Consider the following 23,904-nt stretch of genomic DNA (forward strand, 5'->3'; position numbering starts at 1 on the left):
AGCTGGAAGCTGTACCCGTGCTGCAGCTGAAGACTGAGAAGCACAGAGAAGTGGTAGCAATGTGGGATCAGTTTCCAGTTGCCCCACCCATTGCAACACCTGGCATGAGTGCAGGCAGAGGAAAAGCCTTCTGGCTCTATGGGTCAGATCAGATTCCTGATTATTAGAATTGCAAACTTTTTTTCAGATTTCACCAGCTGGGATATTTATCAGATTGCATGGCCACATGTTAGAAACTTAAAACATTAAGCTACCTCATCAATAGGGACCGCAAAGAAAGATGAGAACAATCAAAAGACATAGCAGTTACAATATTCTTGAGAGAAGGAAGTCAGAGGTCTGATGTCAAGGTAACTATTTATGTTGCTGATCAAGGACCAAACTTGATTAGTTCCCTTGCTTTTAAACTTCTGTACCAAGTTGGCACAGCCCATAGTGCCTATTGTCCTCACACATCTGTAAATCCCATCCTGGTTGTGATGAAATAAATTGACAGAAAGGACTACACCAGAATAAGAACCTCTATTGAAGGTAGGCAAGTATAAGGTCATAAACTCGAACCTGGGATCTAAGCCTGAGCACCATGGCCACTCAATCCCAGCTTGTCATCCTACAGCTAGCACTGGAATGGCCAGCTGGGGTTCCTCTACATAAATCCCTGACCTGGAACAGGAAGTGTCCAGGCAACAGGGTTCAGTCTGAACCTGGAGTGAGTATCTTGTTTCTTCTGGTTTGTGCCTCTGTCTGGTCTCTTTGGCTTCTCAGGTCACCTTGCCTTCCAACTCTATGCTCTGCCTGATCCTCCAGCTTTTTGACTCTGCTTGTTCTCAGACCCAGTTCTCCAAATTATATCCTGCCTCCTGATTCAGTTTGTCCCTGGGATTCATGAATCCACTCTCCTTTGGCCCCTTGAGCTTCAAGTGACTTCCAGATTTGGCTGCCTATGATCCAGCATTATAAGGAGAGCCCATACCTTCCTATGTCAGTTAATACTGGTTACAACATATCTATGAGGCAGCATAACAGAAAAAAAATAAGCTCAGAATTTAGTAAAAAGTCCTGAGTCCTGTTAATAAGAATAGGTCATACCATATTGGTGTAGGATCTTTGCCCCATGAAAAATCTGAAATTCAGAAAAAAATGAATCCTATCAGTTTACACCTCCCGTGATGCATCACCCATTTATTTCTCAGTGAGGTGAGCTAGTGAGTTATAGAAATACCATGGTCATGGTGCACCATGAGATACATAGTTCCATTTTTTATTTTAAACAAATCGTAATTTTCTGTTGAAAGCAGATACTTTTTCCAAAAAACTTGTTTCCATTGTGCACTGTTTCACTAGGAAGTTTTTAACCAGCATTACTACAACTGGTTCTGAAATGGACAATCCTGTTCAACTTTGGGAAACTCGCATCACCTCTTTTTTTCCCTGCAAAAATGATATATATATGCTTAATTATTAACAGGGGTGTTAGTAATTCATATTTACACTGCACTTGCAATACGCAAAGCATCATAATGAACAATAATACTATTAATTTGCACTGATGGCTGTTCTCAAAATCCACAGCTAAAGCAAGATCCAGTCTCCAGGGGGTACCTCTTGTTGATTCAGCAATGTGGAATACTTGCTATCACTCTTTTTTTATGCTTTCATGCTTTTATCCTCCTTTGTTATTTTGCATCCCACCATGCCAACTCTGATTGCAGCAATTGCATAACATAACTGGAACTGTGGGATACAAAATAACGATAATAAAACATCAGAATGTAGAAATTGGCTGGTGAAATGTTTATGCATATAACAGCAGACCAGCTGTGTCAACCTGGTGTCAACAACCAATTGATCCATGTTAAGTTCATACATTGGACTACTACGCTGGCAACTTCTTATTTTCTTCCTTGAGCAGAGGATAAAATGAAGTTGCAGTGAAATGGAGCAACCCAAAATTTAAGGCTACATTTTTGTCTCATTTCTAAATGTAAAAATATGCAGAAGATGCACACATTGGTTCCAAAACTAGTAAGTTGGATCTTAAGGACACAGAACTTTTCTATAACATTTCATGTAAATCAGGCAAGAGTTTCCTGAATTAAGACACCCAACAAATGGTGGTACTCATTAATGTTCAAAAAGTATAACAGTTTTTCCTCATGCAGAAAGATGTCAGAACAGGAATTAATCACGAGGAAAAAAAAAAATAAACACCTGTCAGTGGAAAAGGTATAATTTCGTTCCACAACATGCTACTTGTGTTAATGTAGAACCAATGAGATTCCTAAAGGCTGGTAGTCAGCAAACATCTGAGACTTAAAGACTTACAGATAGGATGGGAAAAAGTCTCATGGTCTTTTCCTGAGCCCCTGACACTCCAGCAGTTTTCAATCAAATAGCTAAGGGCCACACTCTCAGAGGTATTAAAGACACTTAATTTCTATTGAAATCAGTGGGGTTTTGGAATTTTAACACAATTTAATAGGCATTTTCCATAGCTGATATCTATGAATAGGGACCTACTCAAATCGCAATTGCATAGATGTTGTGGAAATCCCAAAACCAGGCAATCTCTGTGAAATATCCAAGAAAAAAACCCAAACCAAAAAAGAAAAGAAAAAAAAAAAAAACCCCAAACTAAAAATATAAGGCTGGTTCTGCAATGGGAGCCAGAAGTCCTCCTGGCCATGAGCTGCCAGCACAAAGGCGAGCAGGCAAGGTGGCTACTGCCCTCACTGTTGATTGGCTGAAAGGGCTGTCTGTCATGGGGTCTTGCCCTTCTCCACCTTCAATAGTAAGGAGCAGGGTGCATGATGCACAACCCTTGCAACAATCAGTGGCATGGAGCAAGGCCACCAGGGCCCCTCAACCATTGGTGTAGTGGAGCCCACCACAATAAGATCATGAAAATGGTGGCTAGCCCCACAGTTTGCCTGAAAAATTGGCAAAATTGGCTGGCTGTGGAAGCTGAAAAGTATGTCTGTGTGATAAAGGTGCTTGCTGAAGGCTCTATGAAGATTAGACCAAGTGTTTTTCTGTATTTGTTTAGATATTAAGCTATAAGTTGTTGCTAAAAACCTAAGTATAGTTTAAGATGTAGTGAGGCCTTGTATAAAGTAAGGCCTAGTAAATTTAGCAAAGCCTAGAAGTAGTAAGGCCCTCCCTGTGGTACAGTTAAAATTACCTTATCAAAGAAGTGCAAGGCTTGTACTGCTATTGGTCAGTCTAAGGACAGTTGAAGTAAAAGGAATCTGAATGGTCATACATTAACAGTGTCCTTCAGAAGCTATAAATTAGCTGGAATACTTGGAAACCATTCAGAAGGAAGATGCAGCTCTGTGAAAAGGATTAGTTAGCTGTTGCCTAGACCATAAAGAACCCAAGAACTGCATTCCAGGGTCCTTCCCGGTACCCCTTGGACAGTGCTGCTCAGGGGTGCCTGACTTTGCTGAACATTGTGGAAAGAAGAACTTGCTGTGTATCAGGTATCAGAGGGGACTCAGATAAGCTGCTGATGCAAACTGCTTTCGTCTGTCATTGTTTGTCTTGTTACTACACGTAGTTGTGTTTCTGTTAAGTGAATAAATTTTTCTTACCTTTCTACCTCCGACCACACTCTCAATCCTAAACCCTCTGCAGGCGGCTAGGACAGCTGGCCACCTCCTCAAGATGGATAGACCTTTACCTATGAAGATCTGGACTTTATTTCTTTAAAAGAGCACTGACTCACTCAACAACAAATCCAATTTTATCTGTTCTAGAGAAAGCAAAATATAGTAGCATTTAAAGGTTATACCCGTCCCCACAACAAACATTCACATTCATGGACAAGAATTAATTCATTCCACAGGCTATCATGTAGATCTTAAAGTGGGTTATACAGAAAGTTGCTTGTGTTTTAAAGGATTCTTCTGTTTAAGTCATATTCAAAGATATAAAATAGGGAATACCAGTAATCTCTCTCCATACCATTATAGCATTGTAAAAGTAGACCAACCTGGATGTGTAACTATAGATATATTCCTCCACTTTCAAACATAAAATTACTAAGACAGAAAACAATGCAAAGCAAGTGGCAACACCCTTCTTATGTTATTATAGCCTGTACAAGTTCACCAATATACATTAACATTAATAAACAAATCATACAGAACTGAGAATTACAAACCCATTAAAAATGGAAACATCAGCTTTCATTGGTATTCTACCTTACCATAAAGCTACTGAAGCAGAGTTACATTTATAGCTATTCACTGAGTTGGTATCAGTGATATTTTCCCCTCCAAAATGGTTCCCATAGCTCACAGATCACTTGTAGACCTTCAGAAATATAGTAAAGCAGGCGTAGTAAGCAGGAACATGAACTGAATCTATACAATTTCCAGGTTATCTCAACCATAATCAAAACACTAAAATGTTCTCTGAGGCAATAATTAGCTAAGAGATCAAAACTGGGGGCTTGGATTTTGGCCTGTTTAAATGTGGACCTTGAATATCTTATTAAATTTTAAGTCATATAAAATGGAGCTTGAGTATGAACAACAATTGAGAGAATAAGCTGGCACAAGCTTTAAATTTAAAAATAAGTGAATACATATTGATCTGCTAAAATGATTATATTGATAATGTGAGGGGAGGGGAGAAACTCTTCTATTAAAATTCAAAGATAATCATCACCAGTGACTTCTGGGAGTTGAATATGGTACAACTCTCAGCAAATTAAAGTATGCAAAACTCTCCAGACTTTTAATGCAGTAAACATTTCAAAAGCCATTTTTCTGTATTTTTACCATAAATACATATCACTAAACAGCTGGGAAATCTAATTTAGTTTTGAAATCTGCTTAAATTTTTGTGATCCTCAGCTGTTTCTAGGAAGGTCAACACATAATGCATTTAGACCAGAATATAAATGTTATGTAATGAGAGACAAATGTATTGTAAAGAAATAAAATGATTTTATTCATTTGTTGTAAGTGCCCATCTTTTTCCTTTATTCCCCACACAGCAGGACAACACGAATTTGATCATATAGAATAATGTTTCCAACTTCTGATTTAGATTGCCAGAAAATTCTCTTGCATTTGCAAGGCTTATGAAATTCTTCTTATGGCAGCAGAGAGTGCAAGGTGGTAGGTAAACAGAGAAACTGGCTTGTGAACACTAATGAACACTTGTTGAACACTTGTTGACTTTTTTGTTACATTTATCATTGTCTAGCAACAAAGAAAATTGAAGAATGATGTTAACAGAGGTTTCCCATTTGGAATTTACAATATCAGCTCTCTTCATGTAATGTTCTCAGAAAAGCACCCTTGCACCATATAATTCCCTCCCTCTCCCAAATGACAGAAATGGATAGAACATCTTTAAAAACAACACCAACACAACTAACTCACTAGGAGAGCCAGCATTCTATCTTGCAATGATCTCTCCTTTATCTATATTACTTGGGAGTTGATAGCAAACAAAGTAGTTTTCTTTTCTGCCCCTTCCCCTCTCCTCCCTCCCCCTTTCATGTCCATAAGCCATAGGTCTTAAAGTAAGAAAACATAATAAACCAATTTCTCTGGCCGTTTTAGTTGTATTCTATATTAACTAGAAGTGTTTTACGTTTAGGCAAGGTGAGGTTTATGGCAGTGATACTGGAAGCATTTAACAGGATTCAGTCCCAGAGCAGCTGGACCAGTGAGCAGCCTGATGGTTACTGCATGTGAATGTAGTGGCTGGCCAGAATACCCAGTGCATCAATGGAGAGAGAGAAGAGAATATAAACTTTAGTAACATTTATGTACATACAAAATTTACAAAATCTCATTTGCCCATTCCTGTCACCTAGAGTGCTTCAAATTACTATGCCTATGTGAGGAGAGTCCTGCAGAGTAAATGACAGCGTGCCAGCACTGAAAAAAGAAATTGTCGTGTTGGCACTGCAGTGCATTCACAGTTAGAAAACATATCTTTTGCTTCCTTCTGTATCACTGCCTGTATCACTTCATGTTCTACGTGACATCCACAATCAGTAGAAAGCCTTTGGAAAGTACTTATGTGCTCTCTCCTTGTCTTTTAACTGCTGCACCTTCATACAAGATGATCAGGCATAAAGAAAAGAAAAAAATATGAGCAGCAACCACTGTAAATAATCCACCACAGCAGGTCAGGGTCAGCTAATTTTCCCCACCAAGAGAGAAAAACCAGGAGCACAGGCAGAGAGACAGAGATCTGATTTCTGCTAATGTCCAAGCCGTCTGTTCAGCCAGATGGCCTCGTGGAACCGCAAGGGGCAGGTGTCGCAATCACAGAGAAACCTGACCCTTGCCTGCCTTATCAAATTGTGGCCAAAAATAATAATTCAGCAGTGGCCAACAGAACCCTCAAGGCTTTGTGGACTAGCATACCAAGCTTTCCTGTAATCACCAGGGCATCTCCACGAGCAAGGGGTGGTGTGATTCATTATTTGGATGCGATAGCATGACCCACACAAACATTAGGGGATAATGGGCAAGCCTGCACTCTGCAAATCGAATCACACCATGATCCATCATTAACCTAAGTGAGCTATTGCTTTATTGAAGTAGCCCTCTAAATGAATAGGTCACAGTCTATTTAAAAGCTCAGAGATTTGTTAATGCTCCAAGGACTTATATTCTATTAGAACATACAGCTTGAGCACAAGTAAAATTGTAAGCACTTGGGTTAGCAGGGAGGTAGGGGAGATGGTAAACCAAGAGTTTATTTAATTTCATTGCTATTTTTAATACATATAACATGGCATGTATGTATATATATTTATTCATATGTATATGGTTGGACATGTATAATCACAACAATTTAGGATTTGCATGAGACAAGAAAAAAGTCATTCCTTGTGGGTGTTCACAGCGCAAATTGTTCAGAAGAAACTCTGGGATGATGTGGAAATTAAAGCACTGCCAGTTAATATGAATCAGCAATTCATGAAGAATTAGCATTGCCCTTCAGAACAGATCTACTGAATTGAACCTAGGAGGGTTTTAAGAATAAGCCATTTAATTGCTACTTTAGGAACTCTGGATTTTGCATAGACATGAGTCCAGGTGTTAAGACTGATTTTTACTCTGTTCAGTTTAGATAACAGGACTGAGCCTCAGAACCAATTAAGACAAACCTTTCAAAGATTTCCTCCCTTTTTTAGTGCATCCTGGGAGCTTTATTTTAATTGTGGACACCACAGGGAATTAGGAACATTACATGAAGAGAGCATATAATCTTGAATGAAGAAAGAATCCTTTCTCTTCTAAATGTTTTGGAACTCAAGCTGAAATCAAGAATTATTTTGGGGGCCTTGCCATCTTTTTGTGTGTGGTGTTGGGGTGTGTTGTTTGCTTGTTTGTCTTCAGCTGTATTTAGACAACTGCTAACATTTCTTGAGTTGTTTGCATAACAGAGAATATAACAATTTGCTGACCAGATACATACTATGGGAGAATACAAACCTGCAGGACCTGGGGGCACCCAGCACATGTAGGGAATGCTGCTAGGAGTATGCTAGGCTCTAGACATTGCTGTGTTCTTTCCACCTTGATGTTTGTTTGCTTCCACGCAAGGTGGGCCAACCACTTCTCCCCCCACATCTTTCCAGCCCTGCACATGGCCCCCTTACAGCTGATACTTTCTCCATTGTAGATTACTATTTTATGGCTACCCATGATGCACTGTGGTGAAAGAGGTCCCTCTTTGTACTGCAAGGAGCAGAGAAGAGCAACCATGCAGGGGCTGACTATTTGGTGGTCGGGTTTTACAACGCCACAAAATAAACAAGTAAGCACTCTTGTTCACGCTGTTTTGTTCTTCAGCATCATCATGTGCCTTCTATTTACCATATACTTGTTTCCCTTTATTCTTCCTCTAACTCCTTGGTGATTTCTACCTACAGGAGTGCAATTCAGGATGTCATGCTGCTTATATTGATAAGGACTGCCAAGTTTCCCTGCCCCCGTAACGTCAAGAACATTATTAATATTCATGCTTAGGGAACTTGATTTCCTCCTTCAGCCATCCTCCAATTGGCACCCACAACCATGGGATCCAAAGCCAGTGAAATAACTTTCATGTACATGATAATGAAGTCCCTATGCACCACAAACAGCTTTGCATGGATCTTGGAAGCCTGCAGAGATACTTACAGCAGCCCCTTCTCTGACTTCGAACCCAACTTATCCTTGTATTTATTTAACCTAGCTGATATGCCACTTACATTAATAATGAGGCCGGTAAGCTAGATCATTAACTTTTATTTATAGAGACTATTTATCCTTGAGCATTTAGAGTTTCATCATGTATGGTGAGATAGGAGACAGAATTCTCTAGTCTGCTTGATTACTTTGGACAGTGTACAAAGGGGACTCAAAACACCCAGCAGTGGATCAACTCAGAAAGATTTGCTAACCCTTGCTAACTAGTTGACATGAGTGTTTGTAGGGGAAGAGAGCAGGGGTCAGAGTAGACGGACAAACTGACAAAGCAGAGCTAAGTCTGACTGACCGTGGGAGAAGCTAATGCTGGTCTCTTTCTGTTTTGACTTGTTAGAGCTAAGTAGCTCAGGATCAGGAAGCTGGAACCTGCTGCCTTATACCTTGCCTTCTCATAGCACCCAAGGGGAATCAGAATCTGCCATCATGATTTTCACTCTCAATACTTTGGATGGGGCACTACGTGTGCTCTGGGAGTGCTAAAGGAGCATGTGGCTATAACATTATGCTACTTCATTTTACTGGTTGTAACACTGGATTCTTTCCACTGCTGGACCCTATTTGCTAGAGTGTTTCTGCTGCTGCTGTTGGTAGTAGGGCCCTGATTCAGCAAGAGACTAGAGCATGCAACACTTACAGCTTTGTTTTTATTCCGAATCGCACCCATCACATAGTGAATTCACTAGTGAGATGAGTAGGGGAAAAGGGAGGAAGCAATTTTGGCTAGCCTAAAACCATTTGTAAATATGGGGTGAATTTGCTGACTACTTTTGACTTGAAATTTTTGTCAGAAGGCTGACAATCACAAAAGAGGAGTATGGTGGCAGTAGTTTTCTAGACAGTAACTTCCTAAGCTGGTGTTGGCATTAATTTCCTAGACTTTCTCTATACATTTCACAGTGTCTCTTTCCACGCTAGGGGAAAAAAGAAAAAAAAAAGTTATGTTTTTAGCAAAAAAGACTTAAAAAAAAATCTGACCCAAGGAATCAGTCTCATTGAATACATGAAGCCGAACAAATGTTTTCAGTTAGAAAATGTTCAGTACTTGGTATAATTGGTAACTGAAGTATTTAGGCCAGATTTTATTTCAACTATGGAATACCTAAATGGATTTAGGCATCTTAATTCTAATGTCACCCTGTTCAAGTTCCTGTCTCATTTTCATTCTGATAGGGAAGATGCTTTTGGAGGGGGAAAAAAAGATCTTGTTTTCAGGACTGCCTTACATGCAAGCCTCATCTTCTGTTTCAGTCTGTGTACCCGTATCTTTGTGTTTTTCCTTTTTCACTCAAGCCACCAAGTTTGAAATCAAGAATTAGCCCAGAGACAGGCCCTGGTTAAACCAAAAGGTTCACATCATCTTCTGATGTACATGGATGAGTACAAAGGGAATAATTAAAGTGGCCACCATCACATTTTTGCAGCAGGTTTGTTTCATTGTCCTGACACTAGTTTAGTAACAGGTGCCTTAAAAATAAGATCTGTTCCTATTACTCAGTAGACAGAAATAAGGAGTGATGCCATTTAAAAGAACAGCCCCAGGATACAGAACATATATAAGAATACAGTAACAGCACTAGTCAATCAATGTATCTGATTCATATAAGGGCCTGCCCAGATTTTCACAAGACCTCTATTTTGTTTATACACACGCATTCATTTATACCTGCAACTCCCACAATTGCTTGTGCAATCAGGCTTTTCATTTGACTGACTACATGCCTGACAAGAACACCATATAAATGGCAATTTGTATATCTCATTGTAGCTTTTTAGTATATAAACCACTGTTAGTCTCAAGGCACCCCTCAGAAAATACCAGTTTTGCCACATGTAACACCTTTCACAAATTTTTGACTCTGGAAAATAAAATAATAAAGCAATTCTGTTGCAAAGAACTCAGAAAGACCACAACAAGCGGGACTGTTTTTAACTCTATAACCCCTTATTTGACATCTCTGGGCATGTCCAGATGAGTGTGCATTTGTGGTTTGTGGTGCCATACAGCTGTTTGAGGTGCTGTAAACCACATGCAGCACACACGGGGAAGGGAATCAGATGTCGAAGGTGAGTGGTTGCTCCTTAAGGAGACAATCCTCCATGCCCAAAGGGAGGTAATCCCAACAAGGGTCAAAGGGAGCAGGAGGGCACATAAACCCCCATGACTCACTAAGAGCATCCGGGAATGTCTCCTTGCTAAAAGGGAGGCATACACCCAATGGAGAGATGGGGTCATCACCAAGAAGGACTATGTTACAGTCGCCCGAGGATGTAGGGGGGCAGTCAGGAGGGCCAAGGCAGAGATGGAGATAGGACTAGCTTCCCGGATTAAGGACAATAAGAAGTCCTTCTTCAAATACATAGGGGGTAAAAAGAGGGTCCCGGGTAATGTGGGGCCCCTGCAGGACAGATGACAAAGCTAACATATTTAACGATTTCTTTGCCTCTGTCTTCCTAAGTAGGGACCAGTTCAGCCACCTCCCTGCTGGGCCCCCCTCGGGCCCCGGGAGAGACACGCCTGAGCCAGGGGTTAGCGAGGAGTTAGTTAGGGTACTTCTGGAGAGGCTGGACGTGTTCAAGTCCGCTGGTCCGGACGATCTTCACCCTAGGGTTCTACAGGAACTGGCCGAGGTCATTGCGGGACCCCTGGCGCGGCTCTATGAGCACTCGTGGTGCTCTGGTGAGGTGCCGGAGGACTGGAAGAGGGCCAATGTTGTCCCTATCTTCAAAAAGGGAAAAAAAGAGGACCCGGGAAATTACAGGCCAGTTAGTCTTACCTCAATCCCGGGTAAGCTCTTTGAAAAAATTATCCTGGCACACATCCAGGAGGGCCTTGCGGGGGAATGCATGCTCAGGGGCAACCAACATGGGTTCATCAGTGGCAGGTCTTGTCAGACCAACCTGGTGGCCTTTTACGATCAGGTCACCAAATCATTAGACGCAGGGATTGCTGTGGATGTAGTCTTTCTGGACTTCCGGAAGGCTTTCGACACTGTCTCTCACCCTGTCCTCATCAAAAAGCTGGGAGACTGTGGTGTCGATGCCCACACGGTCAAATGGGTCGCCAACTGGTTGGAGGGCCGCACCCAGAGGGTGGTAGTGGATGGGTTCTTCTCGACCTGGAAGGACGTGGGCAGTGGGGTTCCGCAGGGCTCGGTCCTCGGGCCCGCACTGTTCAACATCTTCATCAGTGACTTGGATGAGGGGGTAGAAAGCACCCTGTTCAAGTTTGCTGATGACACTAAGATGTGGGGGGATGTGGGTGCACTAGAAGGGTGCAATAGGCTACAAGCTGACCTTGACAGGTTGCAACGGTGGGCGGATGAGAATAGGATGGGGTTTAACACTGATAAGTGCAAGGTGTTGCACATGGGGAGGAAGAACCGGCACCACACTTACAGGTTGGGGAACTCCCCTCTTGCCAGCACGGAGACGGAAAAGGATCTTGGAGTCGTCATTGACTCCACGATGAACATGGGCCGGCAGTGTGGGGAGGCAGTCAAGAAGGCCAACCGTACCCTGTCATGCATCCACAGATGCATCTCGAGCAGGTCCAGGGAGGTGATCCTCTCCCTCTATGCGGCACTGGTCAGGCCGCAGCTGGAGTACTGCGTCCAGTTCTGGGCGCCACACTTCAAGAGGGACGTGGACGATATGGAAAGAGTTCAGAGGAGGGCCACTCATATGATCAGGGGTCAGCAGGGCAGGCCTTATGAGGAGAGGCTACGGGACCTGAACCTGTTTAGCCTCCACAAGAGAAGGTTAAGGGGGGACCTTGTGGCCTGCTACAAACTGGTCAGGGGGGATCAGCAGGTATTGGGGGAGTCCCTGTTCCCCCGTGCGCTGCCAGGAGTGACCAGGAATAACGGTCACAAGCTGTCGGAGGGTAAGTTTAGATTAGATATTAGGAGGCGCTACTTCACAGTCAGGGCGGCTAGGGCCTGGAACCAGCTTCCAGGGGAAGTGGTGCAGGCTCGTAGCCTGGGGATTTTTAAAAGGAAGTTAGATGAGCACCTTGCCAGGGTCATCTGACCCCGGTGCTCTTTCCTGCCAAGGCAGGGGGTCGGACTAGATGATCTACCTAGGTCCCTTCCGACTCTAGCTACTATGAAACTATGAAACTATGCACCCCCCTGGCCGGGAGATCCTGGTATAAAAAAAATGCCCCCCAAAAAGTGGCACAACACATGTGGCGGCAGTGTGCGCCACCAGAAATGGAGCCTGGCTGTCCAGAGCCATGCTCGGGCTGCCAGCCAGGCTCCATGTGGCTTGACTGCTGCCCTAGGAGGTCTCCAGAACCTCAGGTAAGGCTACTGGGGATGACACAGGTGCTGGCTCCAGTTTTCCCCTACCTAACCTGAGACAATTTGGCACGCTCCAGAGCACTCATACAGGGGCATGCCCTGGGGCACAAAGCAGCACAAATACATGCCTTTGTTATTTGTGCCACTGCAAAAGCATGCCCCTTCATGTGCATGCTGATCTGCAAGCACCCTCTGGCTGTGTCCAGATGAGTACAGACATGTGGCATGTGGCACCTCAAACCCATCTCTGGCACCACACACCACATATGTCAGCATTCCCTCTGCTGCTACTTTGCAGTGCAGGGAGCTTTTTGACCCTGAGAGAACCCAGGGTAAAAAAAGAAAAGTGGGGAAGGCACACATAGCAGCAGCACATGCCACCCAATACCAAAGCCTGACTGGCTAGAGCCATGCTCTGGCTTCTGGCTAGGCTTCCGACTGTGGCTGCAGCCCCGAGAGGCCCCCAGAACCCCAGGTAAAGGCTCCTGGGGCCAACACAATTACTGGCCCCAGCCTCCCCTATGCCACCCAGGGTAACCTGCACCAGAGTGTGTGTGGTACAGGCGTTCCCCTTGGGACAAGTAGCAGTGGCACTGGGTGTACCACTGCTACTTGTCCCTGGGGAAACAAATGTCTGCACTCATCGGGATGTACCCTCTGAGTTTATCTTGCGAAACATTTTTGCACACCTAAGGGCTAACACTGAGTGGCACACTGCAACACCTTTGAAAGCATCTCACCCTGGTTAAGAATCACTGATATATACACACAGTCTGAAAAACTTTTAAAGGGATACATTTTAAAAATGCTCCACCATGACAAATAGTGTACTAGAACTTCATGCAAAAAGCATGACATTATTTTAAAATAACTTGGAAGCCCCTACCAAACTATTTGTGTATGAAGTTGGAAAACCTCCTTACAGTGCACGCAAAACCTGTGTGAGCACTCATTCACATATGCATAGGAAAAGTCCTGCATTTCCATGTGAAAATTTGCCTCCAAATGATTTTCCAAAAGTTCATTATAATAGAATATGTATGGATTCTAAGGACTCGCAGATGCTGAAGAAGAAGGTTGGACCTTGGGCTAAAAGTATTTTCTAAGTGAAACTTACCAGGAAAAAGGCAAGTAGGGTGGATGAGGATTAAACCTAAAGCCTTACTCAATCATCTTGAAAGCTTCATAAAGTTTGGTCAGCTTCTAAAATTATCTTTCATTTTCATGCATCAATCCAGCCAAACCCGGAAGAAAACAATAGAAATTTCACAAGAGAGCCTATTCCAATGAGTAGTTAAATTCTGAGGTATCAAGAGATAACATGGGATTGGGTAATTGTTGGGTACTTTCTGAAGCAACTCATCAATCCTCAGTCCAATTGTCACATTCCAAGATATTTCTTAATGTATTGGTAGGGTTTTTCTAAGTTGTGCCAGTTGCAACAGACCTCCAAGGGACATTACCAGGAGGCAGGATTTGCAATCACAGCAGCAACACTATAGCTGTACTCTTTTTTCCTGACCAAATGTCTACCATATGCTGCCAACAGAGTTAGCTGTACTGGTTTTGGATTCCCTGGTACAGAGAAAATCCCCCAGTCTCTTAGTTAACCCAGCTTTCTCCCTACTGTGTGGTTCTAAGAGTGATGCAGTCCAGGTTGCATAGTTTCTTTTGTGTGTACACAAGGTATGTGCTCCTTATTAATCAATATGTCATTTTAGCAAGCCACCTAGTTTCATGTCACCGATAAGGATTCAGTGTCAGTGTAGGGTGTTTTCATTAACTATAGGAAAGTTTAAACTACCAGGTTCTGTTTAATCAGGTTCAATTTAACTTTCTCAACTTGACCGTTCTATTCAGAAGGGATTTCAGGCATGCCTTATTCCAAATTCTCAGTCCTACTTTTTTTAATTCATACTCAACTCTACTCAGTATAACAACATGCCAAGCCCTCAATCAGAGCAATTTTTTCATTCAGAATTGTATTCTTTCTGGTGCTCAGTTCAGTAAAAGTGGGTCTCTATAGCTCAAAGCATGCTCTATAATCCTTCATAACAATTGTAATGATTTCACAAGACTGTGACACAGTGGGAGGCCAACCTTTTTAGCAGGTGTGCCATAAATTAAGCCCACACTCTCTTCATGTGCCACTCTGATTCTCTTACCTTGCCTGGTATGGCACTGTGCTCTTTTCTCCTTACCCTGTGCTTGCGTTTTGATATACCAGTCTGTTATCTGCTTCTTGACCTGTGCTTCTTGCTTGATTGGTTTCTCTGCTTTTGGCTCCTTACCCTATCTGTTGATGTGTTCCCTGGTCCCTCCCCAATGTGCCACATGCCACACACAGAGGGCTGCCCATGCCATTTGTGCCATATGTGCCACAAGCTGGCCACCCCTGCTATAGTGCATCCTAGAACTAATAAGGCCTAAAAAGATGAAACAGAGAACATTTACAGAGAGTCAGAATGAGCAAAGGTCAAAACACTGCTGCCAGGAACATGAATGGATCCAGACAGGGTAGATGAGTGGTGCAGCACACTGACTCTCAGAAAATGAGGGAAATTTGGGATTGAGGTACTGCTGGAACACCTGGGTTAATGGGAAACATCAAGGAGCCACTCAGAGAGCAGGTGCACAAAGGAAGTGGACACCTATCCATGCAGCCTGCTGTTCCCATCTGACTTCTACAGGGGGAGAGCCCCAGAACTGCTTCTGCCCTGATTCAGCCAGAGCTCTGTGGAGCAGCTAGGCAGGGTGCTAGACTCAGCTGGGGATAGCCGCAACAGTAGTATGAAGGTTATTCTTTCCAGTGTCTGCTCTCTGCCCATCTTCCAACCCCACAGTTTCTTCTATTGGCCAGGAGCAGCTGCTGGAAAGAGAAACCTGCAGGTTGCCACTATTGCTGGTTCCTGAGCCAAGCTCCCCATACAACTGTTGCCTGCAGCCCATGGTATGAGTGGGGCAGGAGCATCTCTGGGACTCCCTGCATGCCTATGTCAACAAAGGACAGTGGTGGTTGAGGGCAGAGTCCTCCTTCTAGTACCTGCTCCTGGCCAGTGGAGACACTTTGGGGACTGGCAAGAAGAAAGTGCTAGAAAGGGAAACTTGCCTGCTGCTGCTGCTGTCCTCTGCTGAGCCTTGTACCCAACATAGCCATAACCCAAGGCTACAGCACAGCAAGGTGGGGGCACCTCCATGCCTGGGTCAGCCTAGGATGGTGGTGGCAGAATGGGATGTGATCACACTGCTGCACCCTCCCTCGACCTGCTTCTGGCCAGGGATCATACAAAATTTCATTATTGAGCAATCAAACTTCCAGTCACTAGCCAAGAGATGTCCCCTTAGAAGTTGTGTTTTACATATTTTAATATTTATGGTTAAGGATGACTGCAGGTGGTAGGAATACTTCTATCAATGAACCTCAAAACACTTTATAATATAAACACAATGACAAACTGTCAGATTCACAGTAAACTTAACCAATCAACACAATTCAGCCATCTTAAGTAGAATACAGTAGTTGATCCAGAGTGCCTAACAGTAGCAATAGCTGTTACTAGAAAGAAAAAAGTATCTTATCTACCAGAAACCAATAAGTGAACTGAGGTCAAGAAAAGAACTGCTAAACCAGAAATTTCAGCAGAACACCAGATTTTGGACCTCTGTCCTGTCAACTAATGCTATAGAATCTCTGTTGAGCATGAGCCGTCAAAAGTCTTGGTATGTGTCTTGTTCAGGAAAAAAACAGTACTTTCCTTGCCATAGAGGCCTTGAAAACCGTATTAAAAAAGACACAAGGAAGACATCCATGTCTTAGACATGTAATTATGTGATGTCCTAAATAGGACATGTGCTTTCTTGAATTGGGGCCTATCTAACTACTTTATTCTACATTTCCCACTGAAGTCTCTTATGTAGCTTACATGCCAGGCATTGTTTACAAGATATGATCTGGTCACCACACAAAACAGTCTTAATGCACATATCTATGTACACACCCTTCACCACCTTTTGTCAATTACTACTATGATATATCCATTTTTAAAATATGATACTTTTAAATGTAGATCAATATATTATGGCAAGTAGGGCAAATAGTTATTCTATGGTAGTTAGAGGAGTACTGTTGGAAGAAGAACATTTTTCATTAAAAAAATATAATTCAGGTTCCTTCTGGCTATCACTGTCTATTACGTAAGTCAAAGCTAAGATCACATGACATTTTTTCACTGAGTGCAGTACTTAGAATATTCCTTCTCAGTAGCATTTGTCTGTTCACCCTCTACAGTAAGCCCAATAACTCACTGCTCTGTAAAGTACTTTGTGATACCCTGAGTATTATAGGTGCACTATAAAATCAAAATCTGTTCTACTTTTTAAATGACTCATAACAATATCTTCACTTAAAGTATTTGTGTGTATACAAAAGTATGAATATGTATATACATCCACGTTAAGTGGAGAGTTTTAGGAGTCATTTTTAAAGTAGAACAGAATTTGGCTTTATATAGAGCTTTTTGTATTCAGCATCTCTCAAACTGTTTTATAAACCAATGGGTTACAAATTGGTAATGCAGAGCCTGTAAGTAAATACACATAATTTGAGTGCAGTAGGGAAGTGTATAAATATTACAATTTCTCTCCTTTGTATGTGAGCAGAAAAGCTACAATTAAATTAAGAAAATCTTCATGCTATTGGATCTACATTAATTTATTATTTTTCTGTCTCTCTGCTACCTTGCAGTATTAACAGTTTGTATTTTACATGCTGAAATATTATTTTTTTAAAAGGGAGCTCATAATGTTGGAAAAAGTTTAAAATGTGTCCTATGCAAATAGGACCTTTAAATATTTACAAACGTATCTTATTTTTTAAGCATGACAATGTTTATACAGTTATTTTTCTTAATCATTCTTTTGGCTTCCAATTTAACAGATGATGTTTACATTGTAGATTTTCATGAGCTGATGAGATCTACACTGATGGTATTACAGGATGTTGTATTATACAAGTCTCACTATTTCTACTGTTACAATGTATTGTTTATCAGGGAAAAACCTGATTCTTTAACAAAAATATACCTAAAAGGTAGAAGTTGGTCTTTATTATAGTCATGTGACTTCTAAGTGGATAATTGTGTTCCACTAGCAAAGTCAAAGTGGAAGTTCCCACCACAACATGATTTCATATCCTACTTAGATATTTAGTATTGACAATATTATACACTGCTTACACATAATGATAAAGTATGGGAGATAGAACTTAACTCTCATCTACCTTCAAATTCTCAAGGATGCTGTTAATATTAACAATTGTCATACATTGTTAGAACCATTAGAGAAAGGATTTACACAAAAAATACCTTTTATGACTATCATATTATTCTGATAATAGTATATCTGCAATATATATGCATGTGTGCACATAGACAAAACTGATAATATTCAAAAACAAATATGGTATCTTATCTGAGAAGATACATTATCTTAAAGATTATGAAAAATATATATATCTGTATGTTTTTCTCAAACAAAGTTAATGCTCATACACAATTATCCTTACCATGACCAAAAAAAAAACCTGACTAGTATATGCATGTTTTCATTTTGTCAATGTAATTCATTTTTAGCATGTTTGGCTTGAGTTATATCCCATGAAGTTAAACGGAGGCTTGCAATTGGTCTCTATAAATGAGATACCCATGTATGTATGTACATACATACACATGCGTGAACACTTCCCACCTACCAATCAGATAACTGCATGTCTGTACAAATAATAGGTGCATGTATGTGCACCTAAATTCTTGCCTACCCGTTTTTCAAAGGACTGTGTGAAGAGAGTTGTTATGAAGTCAATTATTGTTCTTCACAACCATTTCTTTCTAAACATTATAATTTATTTCAATAACTTTTCTGAATACACCCTGTATGAGATCCTGGTTATAGTTATATACATTTATATAAATAGCAAATTTATGAAGAGAAAAAATATGGGTAATAGATGCCATAAACATGTTATACACGAGTCATCTACTGATAAGATTATTTGCAGTATTTATAAATAAGGCACTTGCATGCAAATTATTTGCCTGTTAGTTTTTCTGATAATTCAATAACTATATAATGAAACATTTATTATTTATTAAGACTCTGTGAAGTATTTATAAGTATACCCTTACATAAAGGGTGACCACATCCCCCAAAACATCTAGATATAGTCAGTAAGAGTGGAATATTTAAGCCTTTTCCTTATACAAGTAGAAATACAAATATATTTTAGAGCACTCATATACTGAAAGGTCACATCATTAAAATAATTTAGGGGAAAACACTTAGGTATGTAGAGTGTTTGTATGCATAGCTGACACGATGATTCAACTGCTGAGTAATCTGAGCTTCGAAGAGAAAATAGTTATATGAAATGCGTATTTATTTGCCTCACGAAAATTGGTTTCTAACCATTCTAGCTTTTGGCTGCTGATAGGAATTTTTTGGAAAGAGAAAATATCCATTGACGGGTGCAGAATGTGTACCCGAGTACAATAAAGGAACCCTGACATTTAGATTTGGCACATCATTATCTGTTCCATACTGTAGGTCATTGCAAGTGAAAATACTATTTCTTTCTTATATGGCTGTAAAAATGATAGGCTACCAGGAACTGAGCATTCTTAGTGGGCAAACCTCCATCTACTGTTTGTGAACAGAACATAAACTGTGGGGGATCATATTATCTCCAGCTGCTAAGCTATCCAGCAGAATAGATAAATGAATCCATGGACTTGGCAATCAATAAAATTTTTTTTTTGCAAATTAATCTAAAGTAAAACTTTGGCAGAAGAAAAACATGTGTCATTAAATGGTAGCTGTGGGAAAAACAAATAGGTTTTTTTCTAAGGAAGCCTTTTCACATTAGGGCATTTTGCTTCTTATTACTAGAAGAAAGAGAATATATTTTCCATACTATCTCCAGAAAGGACACTTTGATCTCAGCACAGAACAGCATTAGGCAACTAGTTTAATTAGTTAAGATGTGAGCCTCTAGTTTATGTGCTGATACATTCCTGAGCACTCCAAATCAATTCACCAGTTAACTGCTTATGAACTGTATCTGGGTTTTGGTTTGAGGAAATATTTTGTGTAAATCCTGGAAATGTCTAGACAGTTCATTGTGATCAGTGAAATCTCTAAGAATGTGTTGATAGGAATAAAATTAAGATCTCCTGGCTGGTTCATATATATCATAATATCTTGAATTCTAGACACTGTGTTTCATGGAAACATTTTACTCCTGGTGCAGTTTTATTTAGTGTGATTCCATAGACATTGAAAGGTGCATTACCATAACACCTGCTTAGTATGCTTGAATTGTTACGCTTTTGTAATCCACAGATGAACTTGAAAACAGTAGAGGAAAAAATGCTTTGGGATGCTACCCAGCACAGTGCCTAGATTTTTCTGGGGGGTGTTAGGTTTTTTTAGCCTTCTGTAGTTACATTTCTCAATATATAAAGGAAAACTGAGAACCAACACTGATAGAACAGAAAAATTAATGTAAATCTTCTATCCATGCAGTGAATAGTATATTTAAAATAAGAGAGATTTGTCTATTAACATGTTCTATAAAACAGATCAGAATCTATATCTACTGAAATTAAAGCCATTTACATTTCTACTTTGCATTAAAACCAGTTAGTTATTTAACAAACATTTAGCAAGAAAAAGAAATAAAAATATCTCTTTCTAAAAGGCTTGCTTGCAACATGATTACTCATTCAGAGCTAATCTGTTCATTTAATATTTTTATAAGGATTATGTCTTTTTTACTTATCACCACATGAGTAATTTGTGAAAGACCATTTTGAAATGCAGACAATAGTAAGTCAGAGGTTGCATTTAAATACCCTATTCATCAAGGCTGAATTAATGTCTTGCTAGAAAACTAATTCTGCCATCTAGTTCTAAATATAAAAAATAGCAAACAAACAATAGGTTTTATCAAGTTGTTTTGAAAGTTACTTGAAGTAAAATTCTTAATTTTTGCTCTCTTTCCTTAAGCTTAACATATCTCTTTAAAGGTCAGTGATGTGAAAAGTACTGGCTGCCTCTCCTCCTGCCCCCTCCCTGTGCCACCAGACCCCCTCCAATCCGCAGCTTCCCAAAAGGGGGTGGGGAGGGGAAGAGACAGAGAATGAGAGAGAGGAATTAATTTTAAAATTTATAAGTGAGATCCTGCTTCACTGAAGTTTTGTGTCATATCTTATTCACATAGCTGCTTTCCAAACAGAACAAGTCTAAATTTGGGCATGGTGTGTTTTAATATTTAGCAGAATTACTCTACTCATCCCCCAAAAAACAAGCAAATTATACCCTACCTTTGTATTTTAAAGTTACTGAATAATCCAATTAATACCCACCTGAACAATTGAAAGCAGCAAACTAATCCTCCCTCCCCTTACTTTAACATCTTCTTCTGGAGACCAAAGACTTACTCACTTTGTTTAAAACTTACTGAAGTTTTGTGATTCCAAACAAGAATAGGAAGGCAAATTAAAAAAAAAAATACCCTTCTAATTCAGAACATAGTTTTTTGTACACGCTTCCCCAGTTTCTTAAGTGGCCTCAATATCCTACTTTGCATTGATTATAGATAGTGTGCATCCCCAAAGAAGCACGCACACCCAGTGCAATCACATTCCAAAAAAGAGAGCCTTACCTGCTAGCTGAAACTGCAGCAGCAACAGCAAAAGGAGCAGCAGCACCAGCAGTATGCACAGTAGCATGTACTGAGGTAATACCTTTGTCTCTAAATCACTGTGGCAACAAACTGCCCTTTCTCGTGTCCCTCTTCATTCACCAAGGATCTCACAGGCAAGGCAGACAGGTAGAAACCACTTTCTTACTGGAAGAGGTTGTCTCCCTTCTCAGAAATGACTGAATCCCTCTCTGTGGTTCCCTGCACATTTACCCTTCAGATCAATACTGCTCTTTAGCAGCAGCTTGAGCTCAACTGCAGCTGATAGAGTCTAGCCAATTGGTATTGAGGATTCCCTTTCTGTCACCCCCTCCCTCAAAAATACACAGCGTGCATTTCAAATTTTATTAGTTGTGAAAAGTAATTTTAACCCTTTGCTTGAAACCTACACAGTCTTTTTTGTAGCTCCCCTCAGGCTTCATTTTCTTCTTGCTTTAAAAACAAAAAATCCCTGACTGAGCAAAATATCCTGAGCTGGAATGTTTAAAGCTGGGCTAGATCCACAATGTGAAGCCTAAAAGCTTTAAAAGTGTTAGCAACTGACCAGAAGTCTGCTGGTGCTCTGAAGTGCTTACAATATATTAAATGCCCAATATCACAAAAATTACATAGGCAAACTGTCATTTGAGTATCATCAACACTGAAGTATTTTTTTTCCAGCATTAATAGATTTTTCTGACTAAGAAACTAGGACAAATGTTGCTCAAGCCTTTTAGATTACAGTACTGTATCACTGGTCTTGTCAGTACCACATTGATGCATTTATTTACTATTTCTTTCCTTTTTTTTTTTTTTGATTTCCTAACTGAAGGTCTTGGTTCATATTTAATCCATGTTATCTATTCATATGACAGCTAAAACTTCAGAACCCAAGTGTAAGAAGTAATCATGTTGAAGCGATATACAATCTTAGTCCTCATACTTACAATCTGGAAAGCAAGTTTTGTGAATATCATTATATCTCCTCAACTATAACATGATGCGCATAAGGAGATATACTGCTTTTTGGACTGTACCAAAATATTTTATGACAGTTTTTTATTAATTCAGTGAGGGATGCTGAATGCTCAATATTTCAGGAAATCAGATGCTTAACTTTTACAATCCAAGTTTTAGCCACCATTTAAAAAACTGTAGCCCTAACTTATGGGGCTTAGGTTGAGAGTAATTAAAAGGTGAATATATTCAGGGATAGTTGCAAAACATGCCATTAGTAACTCAAACATGGAGAGGCAATGAAATATACTGTTAGGGAGTTCAAGAAACCTTAACTCTGCCATGTAATAGGACTATGAAGCATGCATAAAATTATTATTACAGCATTTTAGGATTTGTAGGTCTCAATTAGATAAAATTATTTTTAAAAGGCACATTCATTTTTTACCCCTTAACAAATAAGTGTGATATTTGCACAAGGGTAGACAAGCATGGCACCACCCCCAGGTATTGATTTAGAGGGGCTACAAGAATGGCAGCTACTGTTGACCTACCCACTTTTGCTTCCCAGGATGCAAAACTCCCCTGTCTGTGAGGGTCTGGACAGGATGTTGGCACCTAGACCTGTGGATAGGCTCCTCAAGGGAAACCAGGAGGTCATCTAGGTAGGAGTACAGACCACCAAGGTGTCCAGTCAGGGTCTGGATAAGTGTGGTGGAGATCTAAGAGACATAGCCCAGGGTGCAAGCCAAGTTCATAAGCCAAGAGAGCCAGGTCCGAGTTCTAAGGAAGGTCCAAGAACAGGGTCAAGGAAAGCTGAAGCTGAGACAGGAGCCAGTGGAATTGGAGAGTAGGTACAGAGTTTCAGGGAAGATCTGAGTTCAGAGTCAGGAGAAGTCTAAGTGGCGCTCTCCACAACCAGTCCAGTTACTGGGGCAGATAGCACTAGGCCAGGATCAGGATCAGGTGTCATCCCAGCTGGGCCTGACTGGCCAGAGGCCATAGCTCTAGCAATGCTATATACAACATAATACTCCAGTGATCTCAAAATAGGCAGTGACATGCAGATACATGATGGAATGTCAATGTGGCAATTGCAACATCATTAATATTAACCAATGAGGTGGGGGGCTTATCTGTCCAGTGAAGAATTAAATGGCCTCACACTATACAACCAATAAAAACCACTTCTGAATCCTTTCACATGTCCCTATACAAGGTATAACAATTTTACTATTTTACCTCCATTTGTGAAGATTGAAGGTCTTCCCTTCTCTCTACAGACCACCAGCCATGGCCCTTTAATTTTTTTTCTCAGATGGGCACTCAGTCTGGGACTTAGGGTTAATGTGAGGTGGGTGAATACCTCCTGTTATTCAGATAGACTGCCCATTTGGGCCAGAGGGAAAATAATCCCTTCCTTATCTCAATTAAATGAGATGCCTGCTAAAAATGCTGCTCATCAGGACCTTAACAGGAAAAGTAGGCTCAGACAGCTGCATAATTACCATTGGGTGTCCAGAAGAACATATGTTAGCTGGGGATCCATGGGAATAGTTGATTCCTCTACTGTCCTCTTCAAATTGGCCACTGGGGTTGATAGAGACAAAGAATGATTTGTTCTTATTGAAGAATAGATCATTCTCCACATGTGCTTTGGGGCAAAAAGTGATATATG

General features: G+C 40.7%; 1 protein-coding gene across 1 annotated transcript in view; it reads right to left on the reverse strand.

The window, feature by feature from the left end:
• CDH12 (cadherin 12) overlaps window positions 1-21,545 on the reverse strand; it is a 953,181-nt gene extending 931,636 nt beyond the window's left edge. Inside the window, exon 1 of the mRNA XM_090049941.1 lies at window positions 21,252-21,545. The gene's annotated coding sequence lies outside the window, so the exon portion shown is untranslated. The remainder of the gene's footprint in view (window positions 1-21,251) is intronic.
• Window positions 21,546-23,904: the final 2,359 nt, after the last annotated feature.

Source organism: Crocodylus siamensis, chromosome 5, assembly GCF_052110815.1.
Source record: "Crocodylus siamensis isolate JL-2025a chromosome 5, ASM5211081v1, whole genome shotgun sequence".
NCBI classification, from domain to species: domain Eukaryota; kingdom Metazoa; phylum Chordata; order Crocodylia; family Crocodylidae; genus Crocodylus; species Crocodylus siamensis.